General features: G+C 44.3%; 1 protein-coding gene across 11 annotated transcripts in view; it reads right to left on the reverse strand.

Moving 5' to 3' along the window:
* The window catches only part of LOC148017678 (uncharacterized), a 134,969-nt gene that overhangs the window by 41,972 nt on the left and 76,808 nt on the right, over positions 1-16,189 (reverse strand). The gene's annotated exons all lie outside the window — the stretch shown is intronic.

The raw sequence follows: 16,189 nt of genomic DNA on the forward strand, positions 1-16,189 counted from the left end.
GAGGCTTTGCACACATCACCAGGTGCAGCCTTTCCACATTCACAGCTCACACATAGAGCCTCCTTCGGAGTGCTACCTCAATATAGCTAGTACAATGATGAGTGCTGTGAGACCATAGCTTGCCTATAGAGAGAGGTAACATTGGGATAGACCACCCATAGATAGGAACAACTATTCATCACACAACTCGTAGGGCAGAAGAAGAGAGCATTGTTAGCCCTGTTTGAGAGAGACTTATACCAGCTGTTCTTGAGTCACTATTCTAGAGAGGCCCAGAGGGTTTTAAGAGGACATTGCCCAGCCACACCCATTACATCCTCTGATACATTGGAGCAGTTACCAGTATGCAGCTAGTTGCTATGCAGTAGCAGGTCAGCGTCCTCTCCTTGATCCACCAGAGCCTTTTCCAAATATCTCCACTTTCCGTACTGAGATTAGGGTCCAAGTTGCTATTGAGAAACTTAGTAGAGGCAAGGCACAAGATCACAATAGATTAGTAGATGAGCACTTGATCCATGCTAAGGACTTGGTCACACAACTAAATAGCTTACATGTTTAAGAGAGCCATGTGTAGAGGCTTCCCCAAAGAGCTGGAGCACTAACACTATTGTGCCTATTCTCGAGTCAAGTGAAAAAATCTCCTACCGAGAGAATCTCTCCCAATCCATAGTAGTGTATAATCTTGTTTGAGAGGTCTGTGAAAGGGGACTCTCCTCCTCCATCTCCCTCTCTCTCCTGCTGTTGGGACTCCCTGATAGTATATCTTTATCCTTGTGAGGGAAAGTAGCAAAGGGCAACGTATAGCATTTGTTCATGTGATCTCTCCACTCTGATTCCACATGTACTGCACACTAAGGTCTCCAGCCATGATGCAGACTCTATCTTGTAGCTCCTATTAGATCAACACCGGCACTCTTGATCCTTGTGTGGTGCCTTAATGTCTCGTGCAGATCCTGTATGTACACTTCCAAACCTATCCCAATATGCTAGGCAATCTCCCCCCAGGACTCTAATGTGTCTCCGTGATTCGGATCAACTCATGCTTCTCCAACACCTCCTCCATCCTCTCTGGTATGTCCATAGTGAACCGTTATAGTTCCATACTATCATCTATATCTCTGAAGTGTCTGTCTCATGCACAATGTGTCCTATTCAATTGCCTTGCCATCGATGATGACTCAGCTATCTCTATATATTGTCTTCTTGCCCTCCTTCCTGGTCTTGATTAGTCTAGGCATATGCTCCATCTACATTCTTGTAAGATCATTGTCCAGGTAGAAGGGATCCCCTGGGAGTCTATGTAATCCCTGTTTCCTGTGATCTCTATATGATCAAAATATCTTGGAATTTCCATAAACAGGCAAGGCAAGATGGGATCACCCAAAAGTATCTAGAAGCTGTATGTGAAGGGAGAAGCACAAGAAATATTCCATCATTTGGAGTAGCATGATAAGATCAAAGACTCCCACACAAACAAGGGCATGGAAGCAGTCTGAGATGTATGTAATATCCAGGATCACAACATGAAAAATATCAGAGAAATGATGACAGCCATGCGTGAGGAAGCTATCCAGCAAATCAGAGAGGAGATGGTCACCAATATGCAAGAGTGAAAAAATGAGATATATGAGGAGATAAGAGCACAGTTCATATCTTGGAAAGAGGACATTGAATCTAGCCTCCAAGACAGGAATAGGATGATCGAAGAGCTTCAACAGGAGGTCACCAACTACAAAAATCAACTTGACCTCTTTAAAAAAGAGGGGGAGATTACAAACAGTATGGGGGACTGCAATTACAGCAGGTATGGACCCCATTTGAACTGACATGTAGCATAGTGAATCTGGACCCCTTTGAGGGGAAGTAGCATACATGTCGGTTCAAATGAAGATATCATTAAGACGGAACAAATACATTGCACTATGCTACTTCCCCTCAAAGGGGTCCAGATTCACTAAGTGAACGGACAGGGGGAGAAGGAGATGGATAGGAATAAGAGATAGCAGAGGAGGAGAGGATGACACAATCACCATTCACTGACCTTTTAGAGGAGATCATACACTTCTATGGTCTAGGAGAGATCCTCCTAGTAGGAGACTTCAATACCCAAACCCAAGATTGTCAGTGCAAGGTGTATGATTTCGAGGGGTCAAAGCTACTTCAACCACTAGACCTGGCACAGATTGGGATGAGGAGGAAAATGAAGGGTTAGGTCCTGAAAAATGTAGGGTATGGAAGATATTTGCATGAGCTGGGAGAACGACACTACCTTGTTATCTATAATGGGATCGAGGAGTGGCCCTCATTTGGAGTATTGGCATGCTTCTAGCCCATAGGATCCAGTACGGTGGACTACATATTGCAATCCATTCCTTTCATGGAGATGGTCTCTTCATTCAAAATACTCGCATGGCCCACATGAGCATACCACACCTACCTCACCATCACACATTGGCTTCCACCTGCACACAGGATTCACTCACCCAACCACAGCCCATAGGATTCTACTTCACACGAGTTTGTTGACATCTACACATATCATGTATATGAGGGAGACTACGTCAGCTGGACCCATTGGCATCACTAGCTACACTCACCTCAAAGCACCTCATAGCTCACTTTAGTCATACACTTGGCAACGACAATGAGCTTTCCTCACACAATCCACACACAACTTAGGGGTAGGGATCATTGTGAAGAAATGCTCTAAACGCAAAAAGCATAAAACCAATCATATGACAAAGCACAAATTGATAAACTCTGAACAAGGTTAGGGTTAGGGTTAGAATAACTGACAGACAATGAACACAATGAATAATAAAGTGAGTCTCATAATGAATATACAGTGCTCATGCAGCAAACACACTATGCAATGAATACTCAGTGAATACTGAACCTCAAACTCTCGTATCTCTAGGATCAAGGCAAAGGTTATAAGCTTTACATTGTGTTCTACTCCGAACAGATCCTAAATCGTAGCAAAGGCAGTCTCCGAGTATCCAACACCAGCAAATGTAGCCAAGGAAAGCTGGATATGATGCTGACAGCAGTGCAGGAGAGAGAAAGACTAAAAATGTAGGTACCTAAGGAGAGAGAGAATCTTCACAAGAAATGTTAGGTGCAAATGCAACACAAAGAGGTGAGAGAATGTCAGGGCAGCAACCAGAAACCCAAAACGCAGCACTCAAAGAAGAGAGAAGATGATGGTGACAGCTCCCAGCTGATGGCCACAGCAATTGATTGTAGATGATGGCATTGAATTGTAGGCGACAACTCCTAGAACTTGGCGACAATCGCAAACATATGCGGAAGATAGGAATCAGGTGCCAAATGGTAGCAAGTGGCTGATGGAAGCTCAAACCAGGATGTTCTCCGCAAATGAGGTATGGGGAGCAGAGATACAGCTCTTGAAACTTGCAAAAACGATATTAAGGGAGAGTGATAGGGTGCATGTATATTTATAGAAAGTGTGGAGCACCCAAATTAGGGTTTTGCATGTGGGACACAATAACTCTCTAGGATTGACTTTCTTTTAAAAATAAAAGTTTTTTTTCATTATTTAAACGTAATTTGGGACTATCTAAGTCAGGAACAACAGTGGGATCAGGTTAGGGTTCCAACTATTGCACTAAATCCCATAAATTCTGAGCGTCTAAGGCATGCCTCATCAAATTTGACCAAGTGGTGTAGTTTGACCCATTGAAACGAGTCTTGTCATTAAATGTATGCTAGGCAGATGAGGAACTAGAACCATGAGGTGTCTGTGAAGATGGATACATGAGATAAGATGAAGAACAAGATGGTGGTGGTGGTAGTGAATAAGAAGTAGAAGGCGGTAAAGGTGGATAGACAGAAATAGACTGCTGATGTCCAACAAGTGCCGATTGCTACAAAGGTACCGAAACGGACATAGGTCCATATGATACTGTAGGTGTAGGTGGAGACATTGGGACACAAGAGCCTTGTCCAAATGTTGGCTAGGGCATTACACAATGATCGGATGGTCCATTAGGTAATGCTGTAGAGGCAAACTGTGATACCAAACAATCCACTTGAGTATGTGTAACATACACTCCCAAAGGCATAGCCCGAAGTGTCTGCGTGGGAGGTTGAGCCTCTGTCACAGACACCATCCAGAAACGGGTTTGTAGAGGTCGTAAAGGCTATGCCTAAATGTGCAGAATGCCGCGGTGTGGTGTGTGGTGGATAATGCGGTGCACTTAATAGAAGCAGAAAGGAAGGTGCAACAAAAGATGAATGAGGGATGGATGGGAGCCCAAATGGATTTGTGACGGATGTTGTGGGAATTATCATAGGTTCCTTTTGTCCATCAAATGCATTAGCTAAAGATGCACCTACTCCATATTGACCATGAGAAATAAAATCATTTGAAGGAAAAGTAAGGGTAAGAATACTTACAAGTTTTTCTTTTAGCTTCTTGCCTAGTTTTGAGTTCATAAAGAAATACATGTCTTCCTCATTACTCACAAACCAAAGATTGTTTTGAAGAGTCCCTTCTTGATGAGCATCTCCCAATCCAACGGAAAATACAGAATCAATTGACATAGAATCTAAAATAATAGGGTTCGTACCTTGTAGAAGAAAAGTACTATGAAAGTGATGTGCAATCCGAGCCAGGTTTCACTTGTCGATGGCCAGTCCATATTGGAGATTTTGAAGGTCCTACAAGATCATTAATTCTATGTACCGAATCTAAAGGAGAAAACTCAAGCTTACCTTCAATCTCCTACTGAGCCCCGTGCATAAGGAGAAGATCATACTCAGCGGTAGAAATTTGATATGATTTGTGGATTCCATGATTATCCGATGATTCTCTACCCATGTCAGACCGGGTAGTAGCAAGTTGGAAGGCCCAGCCTTGATTGTTTCTATCCATGTTTAGCTGTGGAGACTGGAGCGGTGTTTTGAATCTTTTCGGAGTCATTAGACCCTTTTGTTGTTCCTACTTTCACGAATTAGCTTTCCAATAAAGACCAAGGTTTCTCAAAGAATACCTAGCTCTAATACCATGTGAAAAAATGCTCTAAACGCAAAAAGCATAAAACCAATCGTATGACAAAGCATAGAGAGAAGATGATGGTGACAGCAAACATCTGTAGTAAGCGACAGCACCCAACTGTAGGCACCTGGCAACATCTGTAAACACGCAAGGGAGGCTAGAATCAGACTCTAGAATGGTAGTAGATGGTTGGTGGACACTTTGACCGCGATGTCCTCCACGAATAGGGTGTGAGCAATAGAGATACGGCTCTTGAAATCTACAAAAACAAGATTGAGGGAGAGTGGCGGGCTACATGCATATTTATAGAAAGTTTGGAGCACCCAAATTAGGGCTTTGCATGTGGGACACAGTAACTCTCTAGGATCACTTTTCTTTTAAAATAAAAGGTTTTCCTCATTAATTAAGCATGTTTTGGGGTTGTTTAAGTCAGGCTAATTCATTTTTAGCTCAACAAAGCATAAAACCAATCGTACGACAAAGACAAACTGATAAACTCAGAACACAGAATAAGAATTAGGGTAACATAGACAATGAATATAATGAATAACAAAGAAGATGAATAATGAATATACGGTGCTCATGTAGCAAATACACTATGCAGTGAATATTGAACCTCAAACTCTCGTATTTGTGGGATTAAGATAGAGGTTATGAGCTATAGATTGTATCGTACTCCGAATGGATCCCGAATCACACCAAAGGCAGCTGAACAGACAACAAGCTCACTCCAAGCTAGGGGATATGAAAGACATCATCCAACAAAGCGAGATTTGTCACATCCAATATCTCTAAGAAGACTATGTGGACCTCTACAAACCAATCAGACAAACCCTCTAGAGTTGACTCATTCACCCACTGTAATGACGGACCGGTGGCAATGTGGGTTTGGCCTCTCCACTGCCCCTGCAAAGGGTTGCCACCATCCTGCTTCCCTTATTGGGGGTTACCTGATTAGGGTCTAGGGGGCTGATTCTTGGATTTAGGTTGTGTGCCTCTTGTATTATATCAACACTTGTCATCATAATGGCCATTCTTTTAACAATGTTGACAACACCTATTCCTTTTAGGTACATTCTATCATCTAGATTTAAGTGTAAATTGATTGGTTCTTTGGGATTTACCAGCTTTGTTTTCATTTTGATTTTGATTTGAGATTTCTGTGCCCTTGTCCTATTGCCCCCTCTGAGAAGATACAACTATGTTGGGTATTTGACTCACGCCTCACTTACGCCTACGCTCATATGGGAGTGTCGGTGATCAGTAGGACACTGGGGCACTTTTTACTCTCGGTAGGAGAGGTTTTTTCCCCCAGACTTATAGTCTTATTGTCGTATGTGCTTATGTGCTTATGTTACACACTTATGGGCACTTAGTGTGTGTCGGGTGTGAACACCCCCTACAACCCTAAGGTTTAAGGGTTGTACTTTGCACTTTCTGGACACACTCTTTCAGTCTATTCTCTTGGGTGTCGTGCTTCACTCTATCTCTCTCACTCTCACACTGTCTACTGTACTCTCAGCTGCACCTCGATCCTTCCATCTCACATTTGGTATCAGAGCTCAGCTCTGAGCTCACCACCTGTCTGCAGTCTGCAGCCCACGCCAGTTCTGCAGCCCACGCCAGTTCTGCAGTCCCCGCCAATTCTGCCCCAGCCGCCGCCAGTTCAGCCCAGGTCGCCAGCTCCAGTCGTCAAGTCTGCAGCGCCCAGCTCCAGTCCCCAGCCCCACCTGTCAGCTGAAGGCGCCGCCTGTTCCTGCCCAGTCCTGCCTGTGCCTGTCAGTCCGCCAGCGCGCAGCTCCAGCCAACTCCTCTGCCCAGCACGCAACCAGCAGACGTCGCCTCCTCTGCCCAGCGCGCCACCTGCCAGTTGCAGCTGCCGCACGTTCAGGAGGTACAGAAATGCCCATAAGCTGTAACATAAGCACATAAGACAATAAGACCATAAGTCTGGGGGAAAAAACCTCTCCTACCGAGAGTAAAAAGTGCCCCAGTGTCCTACTGATCACCGACACTCCCATACGAGCGTAGGCGTAAGTGAAGCGTGACTCAAATACCCAACAAACCCCCCTGGAGTGAAGAGTGATCAAGAGTACAAGGATCATCCGCCACCAAAGGATATCAAATTTAAAGCATCGCGAAATGCTTCAAATTTGTCACGAGGAAGAGCTTTGGTGAAGATGTCTGCCACATTAATGGTGGTAGGACAATAGACAAGGCTGATATCACCTGCATGTAGCCTCTCTCTGACAAAGTGATAATGGATCTCAATGTGTTTCGTGCGGGCATGAAACACTGGGTTCCGTGCCACTGCAATGGCACTCTGACTGTCAGTGAACAAAGGAGTAGGCTCCGTAACAGATACATCCAAATCAGCTAGCAAACGTCTAAGCCATACGCATTCAACTGTGGTAGTGAAAGCTGCCTTGTATTCAGCTTCACATGACGATGTGGCAACAGTGGATTGTTTCTTGCTAAGCCAAGAAATGCAAGAAGAGCCAAGAAAGAAACAATTGCCACTAGTGGAGTGACGTGTATCATAATCACCAGCCCAGTCAGAATCACTATAAGCATGTAACTGCAGTGGTCCCCCCTTGGCATAAAGCAACCCAAGAGATCGAGTACCCTGCAAGTAGCGAAAAACACGCTTGACAGCTTGCCAATGTGACATACGTGGGTGATGCATATACCTGCTCAAAGCTGAAACTGCAAATTGTATGTCCGGCCTAGTCTTGCATAGATAGATAAGACATCCAACTGCAGGAGCATATGTATGTATATCAAACAAATCACTGTCATCATGTAATGACAGTTTCAGTCCAGGTTCCATGGGGGTACAAACAGGCTTGCAATCCTGTAAGCCAAACTTCTCAAGAAGCTGCCCAATATACCTTGACTGTGATAGCCCAATACCTCGAGCATCATGTATGAACTGGATGCCCAAGTATCCCAAGTCAGACATGTCAAAAGTTTGCTGCAAATTTTGTTTGAATGCTGAAATCTGATCAGCAGGTGTTCCAGTGAGCAAAAGGTCATCAACATAAAGACATATAATCAACATAGATCCCCCTTCTTTACATACGTAAAGGGTAGACTCAGATGAGCTGTTTAGAAATCCCTGACCAAGCAAGAAAGCATCTATTTTTGCATACCAAGCTCTAGGAGCTTGTTTCAAACCATATAGTGCCTTTTTGAGCTTGCATACCAAATGTTCTGAGCCTTCAACTGCAAAACCAATGGGCTGCTATACATAAACTTCCTCCTGAAGTTCCCCATGTAAAAATGCAGTTTTGATATCTAGCTGATGCACTGTCCAACCATAATGTGCAGCCAAAGCAATCATAGACCTGATGGTCGTCATACGGGAAGTAGGAGCAAATGTCTCCTCATAGTCAATGCCCTTTTTCTGTGCGTAGCCTTTAGCTACAAGCCATGCCTTGTATTTATCAATGGATCCATCTGCTTTCCTTTTCAGTTTGTAGACCCATTTCGTTCCAATGGCTTTCTTCCCAAATGGCAAGGACACCAAATCCCAAGTTTGATTCTTAGTAACGGAATCGAATTCAGCTTGCATTGCTGCCATCCAATGCACACTGTATTGTGCATCCTCATAACATTCAGGCTCTTCATTATCAAAAGTACTTGCTGCCATAACAAACTCCATGGTATGTGCTGAATCATGCAAACGAGTTTGCCTTCTAGTACGACCAGCCATGGGTGCATCCAAAGGACTATCTTGCATAGTCTACAAATACCATCTAGGTAACTGTCTAGCTTCATGACTGTGTGCAAGCTCTTGCTGAATTTCAGTTTCAGCATTATGCTGAATATTCCGATCAGCTAATGGTTGAATTTCTGCACTTTCCATAGGAGCAGCTGGCTGAACATTAGGTTCATTTTCTGAAGCTCCAGCTGAATCACCAAAAGTAATGGGCAGCAGCCCTTCAAAAACATCACGGGCAGCCTGATATGTGTCCAAACCAGCCAAGGATAATTCTGATTTTTCATCAAAAACAACATCCCTGCTGACAAAAACCTTCTTTGTAACGGGATCATAGAGTCTGTAGCCTTTGCTCTCATTGCTATATCCCATAAAAATGCACTTAACAGCCTTGTTGTCCAACTTTTTTCTAAGTACCTGTGGAATATGGGCATAGGCAAGACACCCAAAGATACAGAAGTGACCAACAGAAGGTTTACGGTTGTTCCAAGTCTCAAAAGGTGTGATGGTCTTCAAGGCTTTGGTAGGGCATCCAAAAACTATGAGGCAAGCTTTTTGCCTTTAGCATACATCTGGCCATCTCCATGAGTGACCGATTCTTCCTCTCTACTACCCCATTCTACTGTGGAGTATAGGCTGTAGTATACTGATGGACTATGCCCTTCTGCTGCAAAAAAGAATTCAGCATAGAGGACATGTATTCCCCCCCTCGGTCCGAATGGAGAGTCTTAATCTTGCATCCAGATTGATTTTCAACAAGTGCACTGAAAGCCAAAAATGCATCATACACTTCTGACTTCTTTTTCAAACAGTAGACCCAGCAAAAACGTATAAAGTCATCAATGGATGTCACAAAATAATAACAACCGCCCAAAGACATGGTCTGCATAGGCCCACAAACATCTGAATGCACCAACTGCAATCTGGTTGTTGCTCTGAAAGCAACATCACGAGGAAATGAGAAACGATGCGTTTTCCCTAAAATGCATCCCTCACATAAGTGCTCAGGAGGTCTCTCCAAGAGAGGTAAGCCATCCAGCATCTGAGTACGCTGCAAAAGCATCAAGCTACCAAAGTTTACATGCCCCAAACAAGCATGCCATAACTTCGCCTGTATCATAGCAGGAGTAAGAGTGGATGTCAAGTATGCCGACTGATCTACTGAAAGATCATCCAACTCATATAAACCATGACACAAAGATCCTGTCAAGACCAAAGTCATGCGTTCTTTATCTCTAACCATGCAACGGTCATCATCAAATGTGACCTGCAAACCACAACGTGCCAAAGAAGAAATAGAAAGCAAATTCTTCTTGATTCCAGGCACAAACAAAGCATCCTGGAGGCGGAGAATAGAGCCATCAATGGCTGTGAGCTGAATCTCCCCAATACCACGAACAGGTTATGATGCATTATTGGCACACTGTACCGATTTCCCAACGGGAGGTGCACTAACTGAAGCAAACAAATCTCTACGAGATGTAATATGTCTAGAAGCACCACTCTCAAAGAACCAAGTGTCAGCATCCTCTATAGAGCTAAGTGCTCTATCGGCCCAAGAGATGTCATAACTGCAAGTGTAAAAACAATAGTCCCTGTCCACAAATAAAGGACGCGGACTCACTAGCAGTGGAAGGAGTAGTAGAAACAGACATTCCTGACTCCTCCTTCTTCTCTTTGGCAATGCGCTTCCTGCACTCAGTGATATAGTGGCCGGGCTTCTTACAATAGTGACATTTGCCTTTTTTAGCTTGCGTCCCCCCTTGTGTCTAATTCTGCGATGTGCCAGAAGTGCCAGAACTCTGTGGAGCATTTTTCACCTTGCTGTTTTTGCCTTTCTGTCTTGCCACAAAAGCCTGCTCAAAGACTATAGCATCCACACCACTATTTTTCCGTGTTTGCTCCTCCTCTAGAAGCAAACTAACCAGCTGAATCAAAGTGAGTGGGTGCTCAACAATCCTCATGGTGAGGTTCAATGTAGTATGAAAAGACAAATACGAAGGAGGTAAGGAATTCAAGGTGGTGGATATCAACTGTGCATCCGAAAAATACTCATCTACATTCATGAGCTGCTCCCTCAAGTCCTGAATCTTATTTAAGTGATCCTGCATAGAATCACCCTCATGCATCTTCAAAGTTTCCAACTCTTTCTTCAAGAAAGAGATCCGAGTCTCATTCTTTCCTGCAAACATATGCTTCAAAGTCAACCATGCATCTCGTGAAGAAGATGCCGAAGGAATGTGAGGGATGATGGACCGTTGAAATGCCAGAGCAATCAACGACAAGGCCTGTGCATCACGTGTATCCCAAGCTTTTTAAGCTGCAGTTCTTGGAGGAAGTGGCTGAGGTGGAGCGGGCTGAGGTCCCCGTTGTCCACGTGCGCCATGGGGAGGAGGAGTAACGGGAGCTACAACTCCCGGTCGAGTTTCCTCTCCACTGACATAATCCCATAAATTATTGGCCACTAATACATTCTTCATCATGAATGACCAAAGCGAATAGTTGTTTCCGTCCAATCTGTCTTCCTAGGATACATACGTAAAGACATCACCTCCCTGATTTGCCATGATGACAAATTTCCAAAGACAAAATGAGCAATGTCGAAGCAGTATGGACTGGAAATCTGCAAATTTCCAGAAATTGCAGCAAACACGCTTCTGCAATTAATGTGCAAGGGCGTACTCTGTCAAAAAACTGTCTTTTAATGCACGCTTCCCAAGGTGCAAACAGTGCACAGCAACACTGTTATATCAAAATCCCCAAAATTTTTGCCAAAATGTCTGTCAAAACAGTCTTTTTGTGACTGTACCAGCAGTTCATATGCAACTGTCCTCAAAATACACAAAAGCCCCAAAATTTCTGATGATCCAGTCCAGAAATTTGCATCAAATTTGTCGCATGTATTCGTGTTGTGCCTGCCGCGTATGAACCTCCTGTTCTAGAACTTTGTTCTGGGCTAAAATTAAATATTTTTGTTTTAAAAAAAACACACCTGACGTGGACTGCAACGGGCGGACATGACGTGATGGCGTGACGTCTGCAACTGGCGGCAAACTGACAGGCGGGCGCTGGTCTGACGGTGGTCTGACGGAGGTCTGGGCGGGCAAACAGTCGAGCAGACGTTTTTACGGCTGACGTGCAGCAGGCGACAGTGCTGACGAACAAGATGACAGGCGACTTAGGCTACGTCGTGGTGGCTGACGTGGACTGCGGGGCAGACGGGCGACCGTTTGGGCGCTGACGAACAGCGCGCTGGCAGACGTCTGCGCCTGCAGCTGACGTGACGCCTAACGACTGACGTGGCTAAGCAGCCGTTGCACTGGAGACAGGTTGCGTGCCCCAAGTTAGCTGGAGACGTCTGCGCTGTAAGCTGGAGGCAGGAAGCGACGTCTGACGAACAGCACTGGCGTGCTGAAGACTGATGACTTGGAGCAGACGCAGAGGAGAGGTGGCTCGGGTGCGGTCAGGACTGCACACTGCAGGCAGAAGCTGAGCTCAGAGCTGTGCTCTGATACCAAATGTGAGATGGAAGGATCGAGGTGCAGCTGAGATTCAATAGACAGTGTGAGAGTGAGAGACAGAGTTGAAGCACGACACCCAAGAGAATAGACTGAAAGAGTGTAATCAGAAAGTACAAAGTACAACCCTTAAACCTTAGGGTTGTAAGGGGGTGTTCACACCCGACACACACTAAGTGCCCATAAGTGTGTAACACAAGCACATAAGACAATAAGACCATAAGTTTGGGGGAAAAAACCTCTCCTACCGAGAGTAAAAAGTGCCCCAGTGTCCTACTGATCACCGACACTCCCATATGAGCGTAGGCGTAAGTGAGGCGTGAGTCAAATACCCAACAAGTTCTTCCAAATAGTCCACTGAGGAGCCCATGAACAGTTTCAGCTCGCTGACATGAAACACATTGTGGATTTTGGTGGTAGAGGAAAGTTCTAAGTGGTAGGCCAAGTCACCAACTCTCTTCAAAATCCGGTATGGGCCATAGAAGCGGCAGGCCAGCTTGTTATTGATGCCCTCTTTGAGAGTCGAGTAGCGGGACTTAGGCACTTTCAAAAGGACCAATTTCCTTCTTGGAATTCCAAATGCCTTATTTTCTTATCAGCATAGAGTTTCATGTGTGTTTGGGCCTTTTGAAGGTTCATTTTACATTGCCGAAATAAGGCTTGCATGCGATCCAACTCAGCCTGACTCTGAGGATTGATCTTATCATTAAATAAGACTGTGGGGAGGGGAACCTTATACCCATATAAGGCCTCAAAAGGGGAAACTCCAATGCTAGAGTGTGTGGAGTTATTATATGCAAACTCGGCCAAGTGGAGCCACGTATCCGAACTGTGTTGTACATCATGGCAAAAGTGCCTCAAATATGTCTCAAGCCATTTGTTCACTCTTTCAGTCTGACCATCAGTTTGAGGGTGGTATGGAGTGGATGGAGCAAGCTTGGTCCCCATGGAGGTGAAAACTGTCTGCTGCCAGAAGTTGCTCATAAACTTTGCATCCCGATCATGTACTATGACTTGTGGTAAGCCATGCAACTTGAAGACATAAATTGAGTGGCCATATAAGAGGTAGTGTATTGGGTCTTAGTGGGAATAAAGTGGGCAGCTTTGGTGAGGTGATCAACTACCACATAGATATTGTTCCACCCTTTCTTGGTCGTGGGAAGACCAATGATAAAGTCCATTGTGATGTGAGTCCATTTCCCTTCAAAGATAGGGAGAGGCTGCAAGAGGCCAGCGGGCTTGAGTATATTGTCCTTGTTATGTTGGCATGGAGCACATTTGGTAACAAAGTCCTTGACATCCCTCCATAAGCCTTTCCAATGAAAGCTCTTGGCAATCCTGTCATATGTTTTGAAAACATCCAAGTGATCAATAGTGAAGCTCTTCAACCCAATCACTCTGTAATTCTGAGATAGAGGACACTCTGCATGCCCACATTTGAGAGAGTTAATCAGTCACAATATTATCCTTGCCGCAAGTGTGCGAAATGTCAAAGTCATAGTTTTGTAAGGTTGTCACCCATCGCCTTTGCTTAGGAGTCAAAGTGGACTTAGTCAAGAAGTACTGGAGGACTAGGTGGTCGTTTTTTACTTAGAAGCAGCTGCCATACAAATAGTGGTGCCATTTCTTGATGGCATGGAGGATGGCCAACATTTTCTAGTCATATACATTCATTTGCATCTCCTTCTCATCAAGCTTCCAGCTCTCAAATGCAATCACACCATGCTCTTGCAACAATACTGCACCAATACCCTTGCCACTGGCATCACAATGAATGGTAAACATCTTAGAAAAGTCAAGGCAAACAAGGATGGGGGCGGATGAAAGCACGTCCTTTGACTGTTTGAAGCTATGATCAGTAGTGGCATCCCAAAAGAATCACTCCTTTTTTAAGCAATCAGTCAAAGGTGCTGCAATGGTGGCATAGTGCTTAATGAAGTGTCTATAGAATGAAGAGAGACCAAGAAAGCCATGCAAAGAAGTGGTGGTGGAAGGAGTGGGCCAGTCTCTAACACATTGCACCTTCTTCAGATCAAACTCTATGCCATTTTTGCCCACAATGTGTCCCAAGTACACCACAGATGTCTACATGAAGGTGCATTTGCTATCCTTAGCAAAGAGTCGACGCTCTCTCAATATGTCAAACACCCTTCTGATATGTGTCAAGTGCTCCTTGGATGACTTGCTGTAAATGAGGATGTCATCAAAGAAAACAAGCACAAACTTGAACAAAAAGGGTTGTAGGATTTTTTTCGTGAGGCTTTGAAATGTGGCAGGGACGTTAGCTAACCCAAAACGCATCATTAGAAAATGATAAAGTCTACGTTCACTCCTGAAGGCCGTTTTGACCTCATCTCCCTCCCTCATACGAATCTGATGGTAGCCAGAGCGCAAGTCAATCTTAGTGAAAAAGCATGCCCCTTTCAACTCATTCAACAAATCGTCAATCCATGGGGTGGGGTAGCGGTTCTTCACCATGATTTTGTTTAAGTCTCTATAGTCAATGCACATGCGAAAGGAGCCATCTTTCTTCTTAACTAACAAGATAGGAGATGCATAGGGGGAAGAACTCGGTTCAATGAAACCCATCTCTAACAACTCCTTGACTTGCTTTGCAACCTCGTCACACTCATACTTGGAGAGTCTGTAAGGGGGCTTGTTTACTGGCTTGGAATGGGGCTCTAAGTCAAGTGAGTGGTCCACGTGTCTCTTAGGAGGAAGGACTGTAGGCATCTGAAATAGGTCATTGTATTCCTCAAGTAAGGCTTGAAAGGCTGAATCATTAGATACTGCAGAGAGCAGACCGGATTTGTCCTTATTCAATTGCAAAACAAAGATTTGTGAGCATTTCTTAAACTCCCTTTTGAGTTGCTTTGCTGTAATGAGCTGAAAATCAGCATGATCTTGAACTCCCTCTAGGTGGATAGGCTGTCCATGCATCATAAACTCCATGTAGAGTTGAGAGAAGTCCATAGAAATTTTTCCCAATTGTTTTAGCCAATCACAGCCCAAGACAACATCAATGGGGCCCATATCTAGGATAATTAGATTAATCAGTGCCACATAGTTTTCAGCCAAGCAAAAGGGAACTGCGGGACATCTATGTGTGCTGATTTCTTCTTCTCCATTTGCTTCTTGATCTTCAAGGAGTGGTGTAATGCCATAGGGATGCATTTCAACCGATCAATGGCTGATTTATTGACAAAACTGTGAGTGCTACCACTGTCCATAAGGATGAAGACATGCTTTCCGTGGATACTTCCTTGAATGCGAAGGGTGCTAGGGCTTCAGAAACCCGCCATCCAAGCATCCAAGGAGATAGAGCAAAGGGAAGAGATAGAGCAAAGGCAAAGAGAAGGTGATACAGTGGACTGTTTATTTTCAGTATATTTATTCTTAGCATTAGAGCAAAATGCTGTCCCAAAAGTGTCCATTTTTCTTTTAGCATGGAAAGCAGGGTAAGTGGGTACTTTGGGGCTGTTATTAGGCATAGAAGCGCCTCGCAAACCACCTCCGTATGGGGCTGATCGTGAAGGAATGCGAGACTGTCCACAACTTTGCTGAAAATGTTCATTCTTACGGTGCTTTCTTACATATCTCTCAACTAGTTCAATTGCATCAAACAGTGTGGTAGGTTTTTGGGCCATGACATTTGCCAATAGGCTTGGTTCCAACCCATAGATATACTTGTGCAATTTAGCATCATCGCTAATGCTCTCCACATACATGGTCAAGTTTATGAACTAATTTATATACTCACGTACAACGAGGTTACGTTGGTCAAGAGTGTACCATCATCTTGCCAACCACTCTTTTTCCACACGAGACACAAAAACTTGGACCATATGCATTTTAAAATCTTCCCAGTCAATGAATTGATGATTCTCTTGATTGATATAGCACCACCAAGTGTGGGTAAATCCTTCCAAG

This window comes from Lygodium microphyllum, chromosome 22 (genome assembly GCF_053477565.2).
Source record: "Lygodium microphyllum isolate KBCC chromosome 22, Lygodium_microphyllum_v1.1.10, whole genome shotgun sequence".
NCBI lineage: Eukaryota > Viridiplantae > Streptophyta > Polypodiopsida > Schizaeales > Lygodiaceae > Lygodium > Lygodium microphyllum.